This window comes from Pan troglodytes, chromosome 1, assembly GCF_028858775.2.
Source record: "Pan troglodytes isolate AG18354 chromosome 1, NHGRI_mPanTro3-v2.0_pri, whole genome shotgun sequence".
Lineage (NCBI taxonomy): Eukaryota > Metazoa > Chordata > Mammalia > Primates > Hominidae > Pan > Pan troglodytes.
In genome coordinates, this window is record NC_072398.2 from 58,529,179 (window position 1) to 58,551,545 (window position 22,367).

The window sequence follows — 22,367 nt, forward strand, 5'->3', positions numbered from 1 at the left end:
AGGGAAACTCCCTTTTATAAAACCATCAGATACCATGAGACTTATTCACTATCAGAATATCAAGGGAAAGATCTGCCCCCAAGATGCAGTTACGTCCCATTAGTTTCCCTCCCATGACACATGGGAATTATGGGAGCTACCATTCAAGATGAGATTTGGGTGAGGACACAGCCAAACCCTATCACTGGGCTAATACATTTCCTGTCTGATTGACTTTAGGTACATTATACTAAGTAATATGATCCTAAATTGCAGATTCTAGATTTCTATCGGTTGCTTTTTGAAGCAATAATATTGACTTTTGGACAAAATAACTTGTTTTTCTGATTGAACAGATCAGGTTGAAGATTGTCTGAGAATAATGGAATCCTAAATAATTTTAAGTCTTGTTAAAGGAAATATTATTCTGGTGTTGTGACATATGATAACAGATTTATCAGGCTTTTTAAGAGTTTGTCTTTCACAGATGCTAAGTTATAGAATACCTTTCACTGATACTATTGTTTATATTTTAGGTTTGACACACACAAATGCACGTGTATAGATCCATCCACACACATACGCACAATGTAAAATGTACACACTTTTCAAATATATACATCATTAAAAATGTATTTTGTGTTTCAACTTATTTTTTACTTTATGAAGTTAAATGGAGATTTTATTCTTCCTGACATGCAGTCTCTTGAAATTTATCTCTCAGACTTTCTCTGAACTCCTTAAGACATGATATCAAGAAAAGTACATAATACGTTGAGTTTATTGTGAAATGTATAAAACGAGGAGATGGAATCACCCTTGTCATTCAGAAGACGCACCTTTTTATGCAGCCAAATGACACATTAATTTTTCTGACAGTCTCTAATAACATGAATAAATTATATATTGATATTTTAATAAACCTAAATCTTAATGTAGATAATTTATTCATGTGTTAGTTGTTTAGTTTTCTAAGTTTTAAAGCATATTTCCCAGTTTCCAAAAATAAAGTTATGAAGGAATTCTTAAAAATTTTGATACTACCAATATAAGCACAAATTTTCTTGATGTTATATTTAAGGGCGACTTGGTTAAAAATTCTAAAATGTTTTTCCCATTGAGATTGGATACAAAAAAAAAAGACCTAGAATATGAAATGAACCAGAATTTCTGTTGACATTTTGTAAGTCCATAAAAAATAATAGTTGGATCTTGCATGACATTAAATAGCCTATCGAAAGAAAGTAACTGATGGGTGAGAATAGACTGTGTTATATGAAAAAAGGAGTGGAACTTTAGGCATTGGTCTGTAAATATGAGATATTATAGAGACATGATAAAACCTTTCAGATACATTAAATTAAATCATATAAAGGGAAGACTAGACTTCAAAGACACAGGGGTCAAAATGAAGAACAATACACAAAAAAACTACATGATTATTTCAAAGCACTACACACAAAAATTTGGCTACAAAGATTTTCGAAAGGAGAACAATATTTTATTTTATTTTATTTTAGAGTTGAAGTTCTGCTCTGTTGCCTGGGCTGGAGTACAGTGGTACAATCATAGCTCACAGCAGTCTCAGAATCCTGGGCTCAAGAAATCCTCATGCTTCAGCCTCCCTGAGTTGCTGAAATTACAAGCTTGAGACATTGCACACGACTTATGAGAAAAATCCTTTAAAAAAAAACTATGAAGTTGTTTATGCAGTAAAAATCTGGAATGTTGCAGAAAGATTCAAGTGCTGATTTGTAGAGTAGATTTTACAGCCTCAGAGCTCACGAAATCTCGGCAAACTTTTGATTCAGCAAGACAACATCACAGACATGAGAGATATTTCAGTAGAAACCAGATATTTGCATTTAATTTTTTTCCAATTCCATAAACTTGGGAGATTCAACAGATGGAATCCTAACAATTATATTTCTATATTAAAAATAAACTAAACATAAAATCTACTACTGAAAAACTCCTGCTTCTTACAATAAAACAATATACAATCATCCAACCCATAATAACATTTCGGTCAAGGATATACTGCATATAAGATTACAATGAAGCTAAATATATTCCATCACCTAGTGTCATTGTAGCTGTCATAATGTCCTAGTGCAATGCACACATTTGTAGTGATACTCATGTGAACAAACCCACTCACTGTCAGTTGTATAGAAGTGTAGTACATACAATATATACACTACATAGTACTGATAATAATAATAAATGGCTATGGTACAGGTTTATGTACATATTGAACTACACTTTTTGTCATTATCTTAGAGTGTACTCCTACTTACAAAAAAAAATACAACTGTAAAACAGACTCAGGTAGGTTCTTCAGGAGGTATTCTCAAAGGAGTCATTATTATCATGGGAAATGACAGCTCTATGTGTCTTATTGCCCCTGAATACCTTCCAGTGGGACAAGATACCTTCCCGTGGTAATACTGATTATCTTGACCCTCTGTAAGCCTAGCCTAATGTGAGTGTTTGTGTCTTCACTTTTAACAAAAAGCTTAAAAAATAAAAAAATTAAAATTAATAGTAGAAAAAAGCTTATAGAATAAAGGTATAAAGAAAGAAAACATTTTTGTACAGCTATAAAATGTGTTTGTATTTTAAGCCAAAAGTTATTACAAGAGCCCAACAATTTTTAAAAATTAAAGAGCATATAAAGTAAAAATCTTTCAGTAAACTAAGGTTAATTTACTGTTGAAGAAAGAACATTTTTATATAAATGTAGTGTAGCCTAAGTGTACAGTGTTTATGAAGCCTAATGTCCTAGGCCTTCATATTCCCTCACCACTTACTTACTCACTGACTCACCCAGAGCAAGTTCTAGTTCCACAAGCTCTATTAATTGGTAAGTGTCTTATGTATGTGTACTATTTCTTATCTTTTATTCTATGTTTCTACTATGCCTTTTCTATAGTAAAAATATAGAAGATACACAAATACTTACCATTGTGTTCTATTTGGCCACAGCATCAGTACAGTAACATTCTGTGTAGGTTTGTAGCCTAAGAGCCATAGGCTAGACCGTATAGCATACGTGTGTAGCAGGCTATAGCATCTAGGATTCTGTAAGTGCCCTCTCCGATGTTCACACAACAACAAAATTACCTAACAACACATTTCTCAGAGGCTATCTCCATTGTTAGGTAATGTATGACTATACTGTTTCCCAATTTGTTTTTTACTATTTTAGTTATTAATATTTCAATAAAACTACAACCTCAACTACATTAATTTATTTTACTTAAATTGCTTTTTGTAATCATGTTAATAGTCTCCATAATAAAATAAAATAAAATGTATTCATTTTCTTTTCTTTCATTATCTGAAATTACATTAAAATAAAATTTTAAGCACCTCCCATATACTCCAATATTGATCTACGATATGGTCCCTAGGGTCAGATAGATCGAATTTGAATTAATTTTACTATTTACTAGTCTTGTGTTCATGGAGAAAATGTTATTCTATCAAAATCTTCAGTCTTTTCAACCTTAAAACAGATATATTAATAACTACATCAGAATGGTGTCACGTGGATTAAATGAGACTATGCACGAATGATGAGTAATATAGAGTAAGAACCTTTGTGCACAATTAAGTGGTAAAGTTGACCACGCAGTCAGACTTATAGCTGAGAGAGTGAAGTAAACACTGAGAAGACTCATAATTAAATTCAATCAAAATGTTAATTCATAGTGTGGTTTTTTTTGCTATTGTTCCACTATTTGACTCATACTAATAATTGATAATCAACACATACTTTTATTCTTAGTTATTTTTAATTGGCTTTAGTGGTGTGTTATCAAGTACATACATTTCTTTATAGTAAAAAGAATAACAGATCAAATTTTAATCAGGTATTTCTGAAATAATGAATACCATTTTATTGCATAGTGCTTTAATTTAGTGAATGCCTTGCTAAAAAGATTTCCAGCAAGTATCTTGCTTCATTTTTGAAGGAAAATACCACAATGTATTCCTTTTATTTAATTACACATTGTCAAACTATGTGATCTCAGGATAGGAATTATATAATATGACAAAGTGTTTCAAAGTAGATTTCATTGATATTGTAAGAAAAAATAAGAAATTTTCTTGTGGAGAATGAAACTTTTTCCTAGAAATCATTGGTGGTATGTGTGACTTTAAAGTATTATTATAACAGTATTTTGTGTAGGTTGATTGACTCTAAAATTATTTATTCATTCATCTGCAAGAATATAGATTAATCAAAACAATTGCTAATTCCTCAGACATTTCTAGGCTTTATATTAATAAGTGAGTCTTCAGTGATAGCTTCTAATTCAAATTAAAAACTCTTGCCTCGGGTTTAGAAGAAAAACTATATGGAATAGCAAAATAAAGGTAGTTGAATTACTTCTAAATATTTATTTCATGTGGCAGGAATTTTTTATAATAACTAGTATTAAGAATACTAATGAGGAAAACAAACCAAAGACAGAGAACATATTTAGTCAGAAACGAAGGTGTATAATTTTTACATTCTGGAAGGAAATCAATAATACACATCAAATGAAAAATAACCAGTGGAATACAAATGTCTTGTCATTTACAAATTTTCCCATATTGTCCCATATTTAAAACCAGATCTATTTTAAAGTAGAATTTTAAGTAGTGTATCACAGGAATGCTCTATTGGGTGTCAGAGAGGAAATGTGTAATTCATGGAAGCTGAATTTCCAACATAGTATTTGTTTGCTTCCAGTAACACTTTTACTGTATTTTCATAGCTTGATATCTTTTCTTTCCTACCCCCTATATGAGCTGCTGTAGAAATAATGTAAACACAATTTAGCATTGATCATTTCCTGACTTAAACTAAATTATTTAGATTTTTTCTTCATTAATTTCCAACATTTCAAAGTCAACCTGGCATTTAATTCATACACATCTGACACCTACCTTTCTCAAATGTTAGCCAACAGGTTCTACTACCCCAGCAGACCTTTAATTCCAGTTATATTTATCTACTTATTTGTCCTCAACCTCTTCTTTACTCTTCCTATGTCCCTTTATTCATTCCACCTTTCCTTTACCCTGTAGCACATTTACTTAGCCATATATATTTATTAAAATTCTTCTAAAACTCAAAGGCAAATTGAATCCCACAGCCTCAAAGAAAACCTTCTAGAGTCTCATAAGAAATGGTTTTTACCACTGAATCATTCTGAAGAGTAAGAATAAACTCTCATTTATCTGTGTCCATTTATTTATTCCCTACACCTCCTCGCCCCAAAAGGAAGAGTGGCAAACAAACTTTACAGTTATCTTTCCTTTTTTTAACTTTTACTTTAGGTTCAGTGGTACATGTGCAGGTTTTTTAGATGGGTAGATTGTGTGTCACAGGTGTTCAGTGTACACGTCATTTATTTTCCCAGGTAATAAGCATAGTACCTGATAGGTAGTTTTTTGATCCTCTCCCTCCTCTCACCCTTCAGCCTCCAAGTGCACATGTGTCAATGTGTACTCAATATTTAACTCCCAATTATAAGTGAGAACATGTAGTATTTGGTTTTCTGTTTCCGCACTATTTTGCTTGGGATAATGGCCTTCAGCTCTACCCATGTGGCTGCAAAGAACAAGATCTTGTTCTTTTTTGTGGCTATATAATATTCCATGGTGTATATATACTACATTTTTTTTTTTCTATCCAGCCTACCATTGATGGGTATTTAGGTTGACTCCATGTCTTTACTATTGTGAATAGTGCTGTGATGAACATATGCATGCAAGTGTCTTTATGGTAGAATGATTTATATTCCTTTGGATATATAGCCAAAAAATGGGATTAATACGTGGAATAGCAAATCTGTTTTAAGTTTTTTGAGGAATCACCACACTGCGTTGCAGTAAGACTGGACTATGACAGTTATTACTCAACTATTTGACATGTTGAATCTGGTAAATATATCATGGTTTTGAAGCTCAATTTAAAGTTCTTATTCATATATTAGTATAAAGTTCTTATTAAAAGACATTATCTAGTGCATTGCTATATGGAAAATATGCAATATGATATATGTGGTAAATATGCTATATTTATTCTATTTCCATAAATACTTTATTTCAAAATGAAAAACCTCATTTCAATAAAGAAAATGACAATTTAAACTATTTCCTAGCTATGCAAAAAGTTGGCACAACCAATTAGTTTAACAAAAGCTTAGCTTTGAAACTATTTTATCCAAAGTAATAATTGCCTTCAGTGCTGGTTTCCAAGCTGTGCTCCTGGTAGTCCTTGGAATTCTGTGAAGCTCTTTTAAAGGCCACCATAGCCCTATTCTCTTTCTACTTGGTCAACCTACTCTTATCTGAATTTTTAAAATAATGTGTCATAGTAAGATTGTCATTTGAAATTATGATTTTTTTTGTAAAACCTAAATAAAATATCTTATTTGAAATGTATTGGTTAAAGTCAACCATGAGAGTATTAATAGTCCATTACTTCATATCTTTGCCTCTCTTTACACCAATATATTACATTTTATAAAGCTGACTAAAATTGTTTCTAGAAATCATCTTTGGATAAATATAAATAATGCAAGAGACCAGAGGTTTATATCAAAACTTTTAAAATGTTTTTTGTTGTTGTTACATATGTAATTCACAATAGGATAGTTTTAGGGCAGTAAGTATTTCTATGCTATAACTCTTTGTTTAGGACCCTTAGAAAATATGAACATTTGTTTTTTATGAAAAAAAAGATGAGCATAATATCTTAAATTCCTGTATTCATAAAATAGCTCTTTTTAAAAATAACATTTATAAAATCTATGCTGTTAATATGACTAGGGTATATAATGGGATTATTTTATCATGAAATTATAAATATTAACAAACATGATATACGATTAAACATGGTTGTTAAAGTTTTTTGTTTACTTTTATTCATTAAGTTTAATCAATAATAATAGTTTATATTAACCTGATTTTTCAAATGAAAACGCTAACTTCTAACATATTTTGCTATCGACTAACAAATACGAATGATGATTAAAGTCCACTGATTCAGAAGTGAACTATAGTTTACACTTTAGTCATATGAATTGATATGTTACATGAAACTGCTTTCTAGTAAGTCCATTTTCAAGCAGGTTGCTAGTTAAATTTTTAAGAGAGGTTTGATATAAAAGGGTAAGAAAAAAACAACTGACTGGCTTAGTAGATATCAACATGAAAAAATACTGCTAGATAAAAACATATTTAGCAAAGATTTGAAAAATGTATGAGGTAGAAGTTGATATTCAGACCAGACTGAATTTTAGTAAAACAATTATTTGTTTTGAAAAAAAAACACAGATCAGAAATCTGGATTTCATAATGTACTGGCACTTAGACCAGAATTTTATAAACACTACAAAACAAGTTTATCTTCAGGAAGATTTCACGCTTTCTTCTTGAAAAGAGAACTACACATCCACAGAAAGGAGAACTAATGATTTGGAGAGAAATAAGGTATTTAGTGGAGAATATTTAAGTTATTAAGCTTGTAAGACTTTCACTATGCCTGTAGATGACAGGACAAGAAAGAAACCCAAAATGGAATCAGATTTCTTCCTTTATAATCACTTAACATATAATTTAGATTAAGTCATTTTAAGTAAAGAACAAATACTATTCTGAAATAAACAAAGAAGCAAGGTCAAATTTGATCATATGAATTGATAAGACAATGGATGAAGTTTTGCCATTAAGAATCCTGGTAAGACCTTTTTTTGTATAGAAATGCCACAGGTAAACTAAAGGTTTGAATACAGGAAAGTGTTATACTGGTCAATTGACTCGAATCTGTGTTAAAAATTATTAAGATGCCTATCCGTGCTTCCAACTCATATTGACAAGCCTTACTATTGATGTAAAGAAAATTAATTCTTATATACCCGAGTAGTTATACTAGTAATTTTTAAGCAAAATTATTTGACTGAATGATAATTGGCTACAAATAAAAAGACATAATTCAATTAAATCAATTTTGACTTAATAAAAATAAGGTACACTATATACTTGACATATGGAGTTTGTGATAAATTATGGGTCAAGACATTAATTTAATATGTTCTATTCTTTACCTCTGAGGCAAATATCACATATAGTAGCATTTAAAAAAAATGGACATACTGCATAATATATTAATATTAGATGTATTTTAAATATCAAATTAATACTTTCATATGTATAATCAAAATAGTTTGTTTCATTATTTTCATGAGTAAGGCAAAGGTAAACCATTAGATTTTATTTTAAATATCAAATTAATACTTTCATATGTATAATAAAAATAGTTTGTTTCATTATTTTCATGAGTAAGGCAAAGGTAAACCATTAGATCTTTGTATCATAAGATTATAACTTGTAATAAAATAATTAAGGTCATTGAAGATGTTTTAGAATTTCATAGTTATTTACTTTCAAATAATTATTATGTGAGTAGGTTGTGCAAATGATAATACAGTTCTAGTAGAATATTAAAATGACTATTGTCTGTGGTAATTATTACGGACTGTGATTAAATTGAGTTTGAAGTGGTATTGTTTGCAAATATATGGTTTATGATATAACCAATAGAAAGATACATTAATTAGAATTACTAAGAGCAGTTTCATATTTATTATAAATTTCAAATAAAATATTGAGAAAAAAGTTTACTTTTCTGTTCTGATTATTTTATAGTTAGTAAAAGGGATCTGCAAAACTAGTGGATTTCTTTCAAACATGAAATGTCTAACAAAGACATTTTAAAATATTTGTATTAAACCATAAAAATAAAATATTTTTAGATCTTCTGACATATGCCTTGCCATGCATCTGTGTATAAGAACATTTTCTCCTCTTGTTAAACACATGTAAAACGAATATTTAAAAGTAAAATAAATGAAAATCATTTGTATAATTTCTAATTTATGACTGTGTATGCAAAGGAAATTATTCTAATTCCTGTCTCAGAAAATTACAAATGATGGACTAGAAAATAAAGCAGACCATTTACACTGGCAGAGAAACAGAATGTGTCTTCTAACTATACATCAGCAAGTATTTTCATTTCGGATACTGAAAGAATATGATAGAGACGGAGGGGAGGGAGAAAGGTGGCCAAATAGAGGCCTCCACCAATTGTCTTCCCCATAGGAACATCAAATTTGACAGCTATCTACACAAAATAGCACCTTCATAAGAACCAAAAATCAGGTGAGCAATCAGAATACCTGGTTTTAACTTCACACTGCTGGACATGGCACTGAAGAGGGTAGGAAAAACAGTCTTGAAGCACTTACATCACAACTTCCTCATCCTCTAGCAGTGGCCCAGTAGCATGCAGACAGAATCTGTGCACTTAGGCAACAAAGAGTTCAGCAATTGCGGGAACTCAGTACTATTATCATGGGGCAAAATTTGGAGGGAGCCCACAGAGGGAGCATTTATGCCAGCTCTAACCAGAGAGGATCAACCTATCCAAGAAACTGGAACGTAAGTTTTGGCAAACCTCGTTGCCATGAGCTACAGTGCTCTGGGATTCTAAATAAGCTTGAAAGGCTGTCTAGGCCACAAGGACTGCAACTCCTAGACAAGTCATAGTGTCATACTGGGCGTGGAGCCGGTGAACTTGTGGGGCATGTGACCCAGTGAGACGTGAGCAGTGACAGTTAAAAAAGGGCTTGCACCACTACTCCCCCAACCCCGGCAAATCAGAACACAGCTCTGAAATACAGCCCTTCCTTCTGCTTGAGGAGAGGAGAAGGTAGAGTAAAGAGGACTTTGTTTTGCAACTTGGATATTACTTCAGCCACAGTAGTATAGGGCACTGGGAAGAGTTGTTAGGACCCCATTTCATGTTCTAGCTCCCAAATGATGTTTCTAGATACATTCTGAGCCAGAAGGGACATAACTGCCTTGAAAGGAAGGACTCAGTCTTGGTGGGATTTATCACCTGACTGAAGAGCTCTTGGGTCTTGAATAATCAGCAGTTGTAATTAGTTAGTACAAACCACGGGTCTTGGGTGAGACTCGGAGGTGTGTAGGCTTCAAGTGTGACCCAGCATATTCACAGCTGTGGTGGCTGTTAGGAAAGACCCCTTCTTCTTGAGAAAATAAGAGGGAAGAATAAAGGGAACTTTGTCTTACAGTTTAGGTGCCAGCTTGGCCACAGTGAGAAATAATACTAAGTGGGCTCCTGGGGCCTCCAATTCCAGGCCTTGGCTCTTGGACAGCATTTCTGAACCTACTCTGGGCCAGAGACTAGCCTACTGCCCCGAAGAGTGAATGTGTCACTGGGTCACATGCCCCACAAGTTTACTGGCTCCAAGCCCAATACGGCACTAGAACTTGCCTAGGAGTTGCAGTCCTTGTGGCCTAGATAGCCTTTCAAGTTTATTTAGAACCCCAGAGCACTGTAGCTCATGGAAATGAGGTTTGCTAAAACTTAAGTTCCAACCACTGGGATAGGTGAGTCCTCGCTGGTTAGGGCTGGCATAAATGCTTCCTCTGTGAACACAGGTTGAGTTCTGCCCAGTGATAGCAGGCCTAGCAACATTCACCACAACCTGACTGAAGAGACCTTGGGCCTTAAGCAAACATCAGCAGTACCTTGGCAGTAGTCCACATGGGCCTGAAGTGCTGATAGACACAAGCGGAGACTTCACTGCCTGAGGAAATTGGAGAGAAGAGTTGGAAGAACTTTGTCTTGTGATTTTGATGTCAGCTTAGCTGCAGTGAAATAACACATCATGTGTTTTTTTGGGGTTTCTGACTTCAGGTACTGGCTCTCAGAGAGCATCTCTGGATTTGCCCAGGACCCCAAGTCCATAGCACTTTCTGCCATGAGGGAAGGACATAAAGACTTCTGAATAGCTTTTACTACCAGCTGATCATACAGCCCTAGGGTCTTCAGCAAACACAGCTAGTAGCCAAACAGTGGTTACAATGGGCTTTGGGCGAGACTCAGTGCTTTACTGACCTCAGGTCTGACCCAGCACTGTCCTAGTGGTGGTGGTCACAGGGGTAATTTTGTCACCCCACACCCAGCTCCAGGCAGGTTGGCACACACAGAGAGAGTTTCCATTTTGGGGGAGAAAGTAAGGAAATAGAACAAGAGCCTCTGCCTGGTTATCCAGAGAATTCTGCCAGATTGTATCCAAGACCACCAAGGTAGTACCTCTACAAGTCTGTAAGAACTACAAAATTAATGGGCTTGAGGTGCCCTCTACACCTCTATACAGCTGCAGTGACCAAAAACTTAGATCACAACACCCAAGTCCCTTCAAATACCTGCAAAGCCTTCCTAAGAAGGAAGGGCACAAACAAGCCAAGACTGTGAAGACTACAGTAAATGCCTAACTCTTCAATACCCAGCCACCAGCAAAAATCCACAACCATGAACACCATCCAGAAAAAGATAATCTTACCAAATGAATTAAATAAGGCACAACGGACCAATCCCAGAAAGCAGAGATATGTTACCTTTCAGACAGATAATTCAAATAGCTGTTTTGAGGAAATGCAAAGAAATTCAAGAAAACGCAGAGGAGGAATTGAGAATTTTATCTGATAAATTTAACAAAGGGATTTAAATAATTAGAAAGAGTCAAGTGGAAATTCTGGAGTTGAGAAATGTGATGAACATACAGGGTCTCTTAATAGGAGAATTGATCAAGCAGGAGAAAGAATTAGTAAATTTAAAGACAATCTCTATGAACATACACAATCAAAGGAGACAAAAAAAAAAAAGAACAAGAAACAATGAAGTACACCGACAGGATTTAAAAACTTAGCCTTAAAAGGGCAAATGTAGTAGTTATTGACCTTAAAGTGGAGGTAGAGAAAGAAACAGTGGTAGAAAGATTAGTCAAAGGAATAATAACATAAAACTTCCCAAAACTAGAGAAAAATATCAATATTGAAGTACGAGAAGATTATAGAACACCAAGCAGATTTAACCCAAAGAAGACTATGTCAAGGCATTTAATAATCAAACTCCCAAAAATCAAAGATAAAGAAAGGATCCTAAAAGCAACAAAAGGAAACAAAACAAAACAAAACAAATAACATAGAATGGAGCTCCAGTACTTCTGGCAGGAAACTTTTCAGTGGAAACTTTACAGGCCAGAAGAGAGTGACATGACACATTTAAAGTGCTGAAGGAAAAAATAATCCATTTACCTTACAATAGAATATCTGGCAAAAAAATTCTTCAAACATGAAGGAGAAATGAAGACTTTCACAGACAAACAAAAGCTGAGGGATTTCATAAACACCAGGCCTGTCCTACAAAACAATGCTAAAGGGAGTTCTTCAGTCTGAAAGACAAGATGGAGCAATAAGAAATTATTTAAAGGTATAAAAGTCATGGGTAATAGTAAGTGCAGATAAAAATACAGAAAATTATAATACAGTAATTGTGGTGTTTAAATCACTCATATCTTGAGTAGGAAGATGAAAGATAAACCAATCAAAAACATTAACTATTAATACAACAACTTTTTAAGACAGCACAGTAAGACATAAAAAGAAACAACAAAATGCTAAAATGCGGGGAGATGAGTTTAAAATATGGAGTTTTTATTTGCTTTCATTTTGCTTGTTTGTTTATTTATGCAATCAGTGTTGACTTGTCATCAGTTTGAATAATGGGTTATAAAATAGTATTTGCAAGCCTCATGGTGACCTCAAATAAAGAAAAAAACATACAACGGATACAAAAATATAATATAAATAAATTAAAACATAACACCTGAAAAAAAATTACCTTTACTAAAAGGAAGACAGGAAGGAAGAAAATAAGGGAGAGAAAGAAGACCAGAAAACAACCAGAAAGCAAAGAAGAAAATAAAAGGAGTAAGTCCTTACTTATCCAAAGTAACATTGAATTTAAATTGATTGAATCCTCCAATCAAAAGACATAGAGTGGGTGGCAAAATGAACCACAACAACGAAAAAAGAACCATTTTTCTGTTGCCTCAAGAAACACACTTCACCTGTAAGGACACACAGACTGAAAATAATGGGATGGAAAAAAAGATATTCTATGCAATTAGAAACCCAAAAGGAGCAGGAATAGCTATGCTTATAATGAACAATATAGATTTCAAGATAAAAACTATGAAGGCTATTATATAATGATAAAGGGATCAATACAACAAGATGATATAACAATTGTAAATGTATGTGCAACCAACACTTGGAACACCTAGGCATACAAAGCAAATATCATTAGAGCTAAAGAGAGAGAAAGACCCAAATACAATAATATTTGGAGACTTCAACATCCCACTTTCAGTATCGGACAGATCATCTGGACAGAAAATCATCAGACTTAACGTGCACTGTAGGCCAAATGGACTTAGTAGATATTTACAGAATATTTCATCAAATGGCTACAGAATAAACATTCTTCTCCTCATCACATGGCTAATTTTCAATGATAGGTGATATGTTCAACCATAAAGCAAGTCTTAAAATATTCAAAAATATTGAAATAACATCAAGTATTTTCTTTGACCACAATGGAATAAAACTAGAAATTAACAACAAGAAAAATTTTGGAAACTATAAAACACAAGAAAATTAAATGATATAAACCTAAATGACCAGTGGGTCAATGAACAGATTAAGAAGAAAATTTTTTTAAATGTTGAAAAAATATTATAATGAAAACACTATGTACCAAAATACATGGGATACCACAAAAGCAGTAGAAAGAGGGAAGTTTATAAGTGCCCACATCAAAAAAAAAAAAAGAAAAAAGAAAAAACCTAATAGCCAACCTAATGTTCATCTGAAAGAACCAGAAAAGCAAGAGCAAACGAAATGCCAAGCTAGTTGAAGAAAAGAAATAATAAAGAACAAAGTGGACATAAATAACATTGAAACAAAGAAAAATACAAAAGGTCGGCTAATTGAAAACTCGTTTTTTTAAAAAGAAAATAAATGAGAGAGAGAGAGAGAGAGAAGACCCAAATAAATAACATAAGAGATGAAAACAGAGACATTAGTGCTGTTAGTGCAACATTTCAAGTGATCATTAGAGGCTACACTATATGCCAATAAATTAGCATACCATTGCTCATATTAGTCTCTAAAGAGGAAATGGATAAATTCCTCGACACATACAAGTGAACTGTGAAGAAATTCAAACCTGAACAAACCAATGACAAGTAATGAGATCAAATCCATAATAAAATGACTCCAGCAAATAAAAGTCAAGGACCGAGTGGTTTCACTGCTGAATTTTATCAAATATTTAAATAACATATGCCAATCCTACACAAACTATTCCAAAAAATAGAGGCAGAAGGAATACTTTCAAACCCATTCTATGAGGCCAGTATTACCCTGATATCAAAACTAGACAAAGACACATAAAACAAAAAACTACAGGCCAATATCTCTGTTGAACATTTATGCAAAAATCCTTAACAAAATACTAGCAAAGGAAATTCAAAAATATATTAAAAGATTCTTCATCATGACCAAGTTGGAATTATCCCAAGGATGCAAAGATGGTTCGACATAGGCGTATCAATCAGTGTGATATATTATATCAACAGAATAAAGGACAGAAAACAATATGATCATTTTAATTGATGTTGAAAAATTATTTGATAAAATTCAACACCCTGTCATGATAAAAACTCTAGAACTTAAAGTATAATAAGAATATATATTTTAAAAAACTGTAAAAAAACCTGGGTAGAGAATGAACATACATCAGCATAATAAAAGCCATACCTGACAGACCCAAAGCTAGTATCATACTGAATGAGGAAAAACTGAAAGGCTTTCTTCTAAGATTTGAAACATGACAACGATGTCCACTTTCATCACTGTTATTCAACATAGCACTGAAAGTTCTAGACAGAGCAATCACATAAAAGAAAGAGATAAAGGGCATCCCAATTGAAAAGGAAAAATCAAAGTATCCTTGTTTTCAGATTACATGATTTTATACTTGGAAAAACCTAAATAATCCACGAAAAAACTATTAGAACTGATAAGCAAATTCAGTAAGGTTGAAGGATACAAAATTAACATGTAAAGTCAGTAGCATTTCTATATGCCAACAGAAAACAATCTGAGAAGGAAATCAAGAAAGTAATAGCATTTATAATATCTGAAAATACAATTAAATACCTAGAGATTAACTTAATCAAACAACTTAAAGATTCCTACAGTGAAAACTGAAACATTGGCGAGAGAAGTTAAAGTGAACACACACACACAAAAAATGGAGAGGTATTCTATGTTCATGGATTGAAAGAATCAATATTGTTAAAAATGTCCATACCACCCAAGCAATCTACAGATTCACTTTAATCCCTATCAGAATACCAATGACATTCTTCAATAAAGTAGAAATAACATTGTAAAATTTATGTGGAAGCATAAAAGACCCAGAATAACCGAAGTTATACTGGGCAAAAGCAACAGAACTGGAGAAATCACATTATCTGACTTCAAATTACACTACGGAGCTATAGTAACCAAAACACCATGGTACTGGCATAAAAACAGACACATAGAGCAATGCAACAGGAAACAATACCCAGAAACAAATCCATACATCTACAGTGAACTCATTTTAGACAATGGTGTCAGGAATATACAATGGGAAAACGACGATGTCTTCAATAAATGCCCCTGGAAAAAAATTGATATATATATGCAGAAGAATGAAACTAAATTCCTGTTTCTCACCATATCCAAAAGTCTAATTAAAATAGTTTAAAGACTTAATCTAAGATCTCAAACTATGAATGTGAAATAAAACATTGAGTAAATTCTTCATTACATTGGAGTGGGCAAGGACTTCTTGAGTAATATCCCACATGCACAGGCAGCCAAAGCAAAAATGGACAAATTGAATCACATCAAGTTAAAAAAGCTTCTACACAGCAAAGGATACAGTCAACGAAGTGAAGAGACAACCCACAGAATGGGAGTATTTCCAAACTACCCATATGACAAGAGATTAATAACCAGAATATATGAAGAGCTCAAACAACTCTATTAGAAAAAAATCTAATAATCTGATTTTTAAACTGGGCAAAATATCTGAATAGACACTTCTCAAATGACATACAAATGACAAACAGGTTTATGAAAAGGTGCTTATCATCGTTTATCATCAGAGAAACGCCAATCAAAACTACCATGAGATAGCATCTCACTCCAGTTAAAATGTCTTTTATCCAAGAAAACAGACAGTAACAAATGCTGGTAACACTCTTCACAATAGCTAAAATTTAGAAGTGACCTAAGTTTCCATCAACAGATGAATGGATAAAGAAAATGTGATAAATATACAAAATGGAGTACTACTCACCATAAAAAAGAATGAAATCCTGTCATTTGCAACAACATGGATGGAATGGAAGTCATTATGTTAGGTAAAATAAAGCAGACACAGAAACACAAACTATGCATGTTCTCATTTATTTGAGGGACCTAAAATGAAAACAATTGAACTCAGACAACGAGAGGAATATGGTGGTTTACAATGGCTGGGAAGTGTAGTATGGGGTCAGGGGATGTGGACATGGGTAAGGAGTACTAAAAAAACCGAAAGAATGAATAAGATCTACTATTTGATAGCACAATAAAGTGAACATAGTCAATAATACTATCATATACTTTTAAGTAACTAAAAGTACAATAAGATTGTTAGTAATATAAAGAATAATTGCTTGAGGTATTCGGTACCCTGTTTACCCTAATATGATTATTACACATTGTATGCCTGTATCAAAATATCCCATGTACCCTATAAAATATATACCTACTATGTACTAACAAAAATTAAAAGTAAAATAAAAAATATATATAATAGAAATTCTAGAACAACATATAAAAATCTATGTGCATTATAAAGCTGATATATCAAATTACTAAAGTAGAGATAGTCTTCTTAATAAATGATATTTGGATAAGTGCATAAATGTCTGGAAAAAGATGAAATATGATTCATCCCACATGTCATAAAAAAATGAAGGAGTAAACTCCAAATGTGTTTATCAGAGATCTTAAAAGAAAAATAAGTTTATAAAAATACTAAAAATAATTATTGGCTAATTCTTCTACAATCTTGGAAAAGACCTTCTAACTATGATGGTAAATTCAGATGTAATAAAATAAACTATTGATATATTTGATTATATAAATAGAAAACTTTTGCAAAGCAAAAACAGCAACAATGATTTCAAAGCAAATGACAAACTACGAGAAAATATTTGTGACTTTTTGCACAGGTAAGGGCTAATATCCATAATATTAATATTAAAAGAATTTTTAAACATCAAAGGGTAAAAAGAATAAATATGTGGCAATATCAACAAAAGTTACAAACAATTCTAACAAATAATATAAGACTGACTCAAACATATAAAAAGACTTTCAACTTTATTAATGAGATAAATGCAAATTAACACTGCCTAGAGTACTATTTCCTACTCATTAGATTGGCAAAAGTCAAAATCTTGACAATCCACTGTTTAGTGAAGTCAAAGGAAAAGAAATAATCTCATTTAAACTTTGTGGAAATGCAAAATAGTATAACTCCTGTGGAAGGCAATTTAATATTACTTAATATATCTGCATAGGTAATGTATTAGTCTGCTGGGACACCATAACAAAATATCGCAGAGTGGATAGCTTAATCAACAAAAAATTCTTCTATTACTGTTCTGTAAGCTACAAGTCCAAGATACAGGTGTCAGCGATTTAGTTTTTCTGAGTCCTCTCTTTTTTGGCTAGAAGGTGGGCATCTTCTCACTGTGTCCCAAGTGGTCATTTCTCTCTGTGTGTATACTTTTTGTGTCACTCTGTGCTCTACTCTAAGGGCCCCATGTTAACTTTATCACCTCTTTGAAAGCCCTAATATAGTCATATTCTGAGGTGCTTGGGGTTGTGCTCCAGCATATAAACTTTGGGGAGTCACAATTTAGCCCATAAGAGGTAGACAGCTACTTTTCATCCCAACTATGCCACTTCCAATAATTTACCCTGAAAAACATCTTTAATAATGAAAATTAGATATGGACAAGATAGTCACTGAAGCATCATTTACAAGTAATCACAAAATATGTGAAACTATCTAAATGTCCAGGTATAGAAGATCACTAGAATCTATTGTAGTGTATTAAGTGTGGAGTTCAGCCTGGCTATGAAAAAGAAGAAAGAAGATCTCCGTGAATGATTTGGAGTGAGTTTTAGGAGATATTGTTAAGTCCAAAATGCAAAGGACATGCACAGTGTACTAAATATTATGTCAGAAAATGGGGGAAATATACAGTTATGTATGAAGATAAACATCCACACATATACACACACACTTACATAAATATACACACACGTGCATACACCCATCCATACATACCTTTATGACCATTACAAAAGGAAACAGAGGAAGGAAAAACCAGAAAACAATGAAGTCGAATACCTACAAAGGTTGAAAATAAGGGTGAACGATATATGAGAAAGAGTAACAATTTTTTGAGGTTAAACTTTTCCAATGTTTTGACTTTTAAATTATGTCATATGTATTTTTAAAGGAAAATTAAATCAGCTAGAATGAGAAGGGAAAAAATAAGCTGGAACAAAGCACTGTAATTATATTTCAAAAAAATAGCTACATTGAAAAAAGTAAGAGACAGAACGAAAAAAAAGAAAAAGGAAAGAAGAAAAAGTACTTTATGAATAAAATATTTAACTATATGCCTTCAGTCTTAGGTAATCAGGAGATGACAAATCTCTAATTTGTGTGTGTGTGTGTGTGTGTGTGTATATATATATATTTGTATTCATATGAATGAAACAGCTCTGAAAACATTTCAGATGTCTTATCAAATTGATCTAACAAGTAAATGTGTTGATTTTGTCTAAAGTTGGGTTTTCACTGAGAAAGAAGAGATATATACACATGAAATAGAGAAAGGCAACAAGAACTCCATGGAGATAGACTGAAATTGGTGGGATAGGCGTGAACTCATGATTCTAAAATATTCATATATATGTGTACATGCATTTATAGTTATTTATGAGTCTCTATGCACATATGTATGTATGTTTATGTACATATATATAAAAGTATATGCACACATTTTCTTCCACTATCTGGTAAAAAGCCTAGGTGCTAAGACACTCCAGTAACAATGGGAACATATGCTCAGGTCTTATTTTCTAATCTCTTTTTATTTTTTCTTTTTTTGAGAGGAAGTCTTACTCTTGTTACCCAGACTAGAGTGCAATGGTGCAATCTCGGCTCACTGAAACCTCTGCTCCCGTGTTCAAGCAATTCTCCTGCTTAAGCCTCTTGAGTGGCTGGGACTACAGGCTTGTGGCACCACAACAGCCTAATTTCTATATTTTTAGTAGAGACGGGGTTTCACCATGTTGGCCAGGATGGCCTCGAAGTCCTGACCTCAGGCGATCGCCCGCCTCGGCCTCCCAAAGTGCTGGGATTACAGGTATGAGCCACTGTGCCCAGCCTTAGTATCATTTTTTAAAAAGAAACCAGGGCTCCACAAAGAATGGTAGATTCCAGTCAGAGTAGAGTAGAGACAAAATAAACTTGAAATATGTCCAAAAGTAAGAAAATACTAAAAGAAATGATATTACCTGTCATAAGGATAATAGCTAGTCCTAAAGTACAGATATGCGACAATTTGAGCAAGAAAATAAAGACAGCAATCAATTGTAAACATTTGAGTAAAAAAGAATTCTTAAATCTTCAGCAATCCTAAATACATACATGCATAAATGAGACAGGAATACTATTTCTTACCTTGAAATGCTGAGTACTTCTTGATAAATGCAGATTAAGTGATGTTTAAATATTAGGTTGGTGCAAACGTAATTGCAGGTTTTGATATTAATAATCCTTTTTGCAAATTAAAGACTGGTGAAAGAGAGAAGTATAGTCACCAACGGATGAAAACTTGAGGAGGGAAGTTCTGAGCAAAAAGAAAAAGAGAGAGAGGGAGATATTTGCATGAACTTAAAGTGTGTTTCCACAGACTACAAGGAAAGGAACAGTAACTACAAAAGAAAAACAAGCAACTGAAATTAATATCACTGATGAGCAACAGACAGACATCACATGCCTCATGAAGTGATGTTCTGAAAATCACACAACATATCTTTTATAGTATTCTGGCTGAAAATATATAAACTTGTTTAAATCATGAGATTGTATCAAACAAAATCAAATTGAAGATTTGTTTTTATTATTAAATAAGGGGGGGGTGGATTGGGAGAACTATAATTGAAAATGTCATTGTCTATAAAATGGCCTTGGAAATACTTCAGGTTAAAATACACTAGAGATACATGACAACTTAATGTCATATGTAATCTAGACTGGACATTGCACTGGAGGAGAGAAAAAGCTATTAATGGACAAGCTAACAAAATTAGAATGTAATGGCAGATTACAGTACTATACCAATAGTAAACATACTGAAGTTGATAACTATTCTGTAATTATGCAGCTGAATGTGTTTATTCTTAGGAAATACATACGAAAATATTTAGAGAAACATGTTACCTGCGACTCATTCTTAAAGGTTCATTTTGGATAAAGAGAAATAAGAGACACATACTAGGATAGAAAAGAAGAGTGAGAGAGCATAAATGTTAACTTAGCAACTGGTCCAAATGTTAACATTGGGTAAATCTGAATAAGAGGACACAGGGGCTCTTTGCATTGTTTATTTTTGCTATTTTTTGTATATTAAACATTATTTTCAAATAACCTTTTAAAATATGCTTTAGGTCAGGCGTGGTGGCTCACGTCTGTAATCCCGGCACTTTGGGAGGCCGAGGCAGGCGGATCACTTGAGGCCAGAAGTTTGAGACCAGCCTGGCCAACATGGTGAAAACCCATCTCTACTAAAAGTACAAAATTAACCAAGCATGGTGGCAGGTGCCTGAAATCCCAGCTATTAAGGAGGCTGAGGCAAGAGAATCACTTGCACCTGGGAGGCAGAGGTTGCAGTGAGCTGAGATTGCACTGTTGAACTTCAGCCTGGGAGACAGAGTGAGATTCGGCCTAAAAAAAAAAAAAAAAAAAAAAAAAAAAAAGCAAAAAAGCTTTCTTAGACACATAGGATTATGAGGAAATACGCTCTTCTCTGTGATCCTAAAAGAGAAAATAGATCCAGAGCCACATTTTAATTCATTTATACTATTCAAGAATTTTAAAAATAAGGATTTTGGATCCCTCCTGACCTTATATTCAATCTATTTCCTACTTGATTCTCTATGTTGTTAATTAATTCAGATACCTTATCTGAATTTTGCTGTGTTTTAATTACACCTCAAGTCTTTCTAAGAGAAAATAAAACCAGGATTCTCTTTTTCTCTCATTCATTCAACAATTCTGTATATGTGACGATTTTGTGCCTCTAATGATGTTATATTAAGAATTTACTTTCTGTTCAATTATATCTTTAAAAAGCTGAAATTCCTTTTTTAGATTTTTTACAAATGGTAATGGATGTCACTTGTCTAACATAGAATGTGTCATAGACTCTATTATTTTATTTTATTTTGAGACAGAGTTTTTTTTATTTTTTATTATACTTTAAGTTTTAGGGTACATGTGCACAACGTGCAGGTTAGTTACATATGTATACATGTGCCATGTTGGTGGGCTGCACCCAGCAACTTGTCATTTAACATTAGGTATATCTCCAAATGCTATCCCTCCCACCTCCCTCACCCCCCACAACAAGGAGAACACATGGACACAGGAAGGGGAACATCACACACTGGGGCATGTTGAGACAGAGTTTCACTCTTGTAACCCAGGCTGGAGTGCAGTGGCATGATCTCAGCTCACTGACACATCTGCCTAATGGGCTCAAGTGATTCTCCTGCCTCAGCCTCCCAAGTAGCTGGGATTACAGGCGCCTGCCACCACATCGGGCTATTTTCATGTATTTTTAGTACAGACGAGTTTTCACCATGTTGTCCAGGCTGGTCTCGAACTCATGGCCTCATGTGATCTGTCCACCTTGGCCTCCCAAAATGTTGGGATTGCAAGTGTTAGCCACCGCGCCTGGCCCATAGAATCTATTATTTTCGTATATTTTCTATTGTACAATTTTGTCGTTACAATTGTCTGATTTTGTAAAATTGAAATTTAAGTTTTATGAGAATTTGCGAAAATATGGGATTATAAGAACAAACAGAATTTCAATTAAACAGAATATTGTGAAAACCAGTGTCTTAATTTTTCATCAAATAAATGACATTAGTATTGCTAATATATTGAATTTTACTTTATGCATTCAAAATTATAAATCATGTTTATTTTTATTTTGAAAGATGATCTCTAGATCAGTTTTATAAAAATT

At 33.2% G+C, this 22,367-nt stretch overlaps 1 long non-coding RNA gene across 1 annotated transcript in view; it reads right to left on the bottom strand.

Moving 5' to 3' along the window:
- LOC104004026 (uncharacterized) overlaps window positions 1-19,933 on the bottom strand; it is a 168,453-nt gene extending 148,520 nt beyond the window's left edge. The window contains exon 1 of the long non-coding RNA XR_676843.2: window positions 19,793-19,933. This is a non-coding gene — a long non-coding RNA (uncharacterized LOC104004026). The remainder of the gene's footprint in view (window positions 1-19,792) is intronic.
- Between the last annotated feature and the right edge of the window lie 2,434 nt (window positions 19,934-22,367).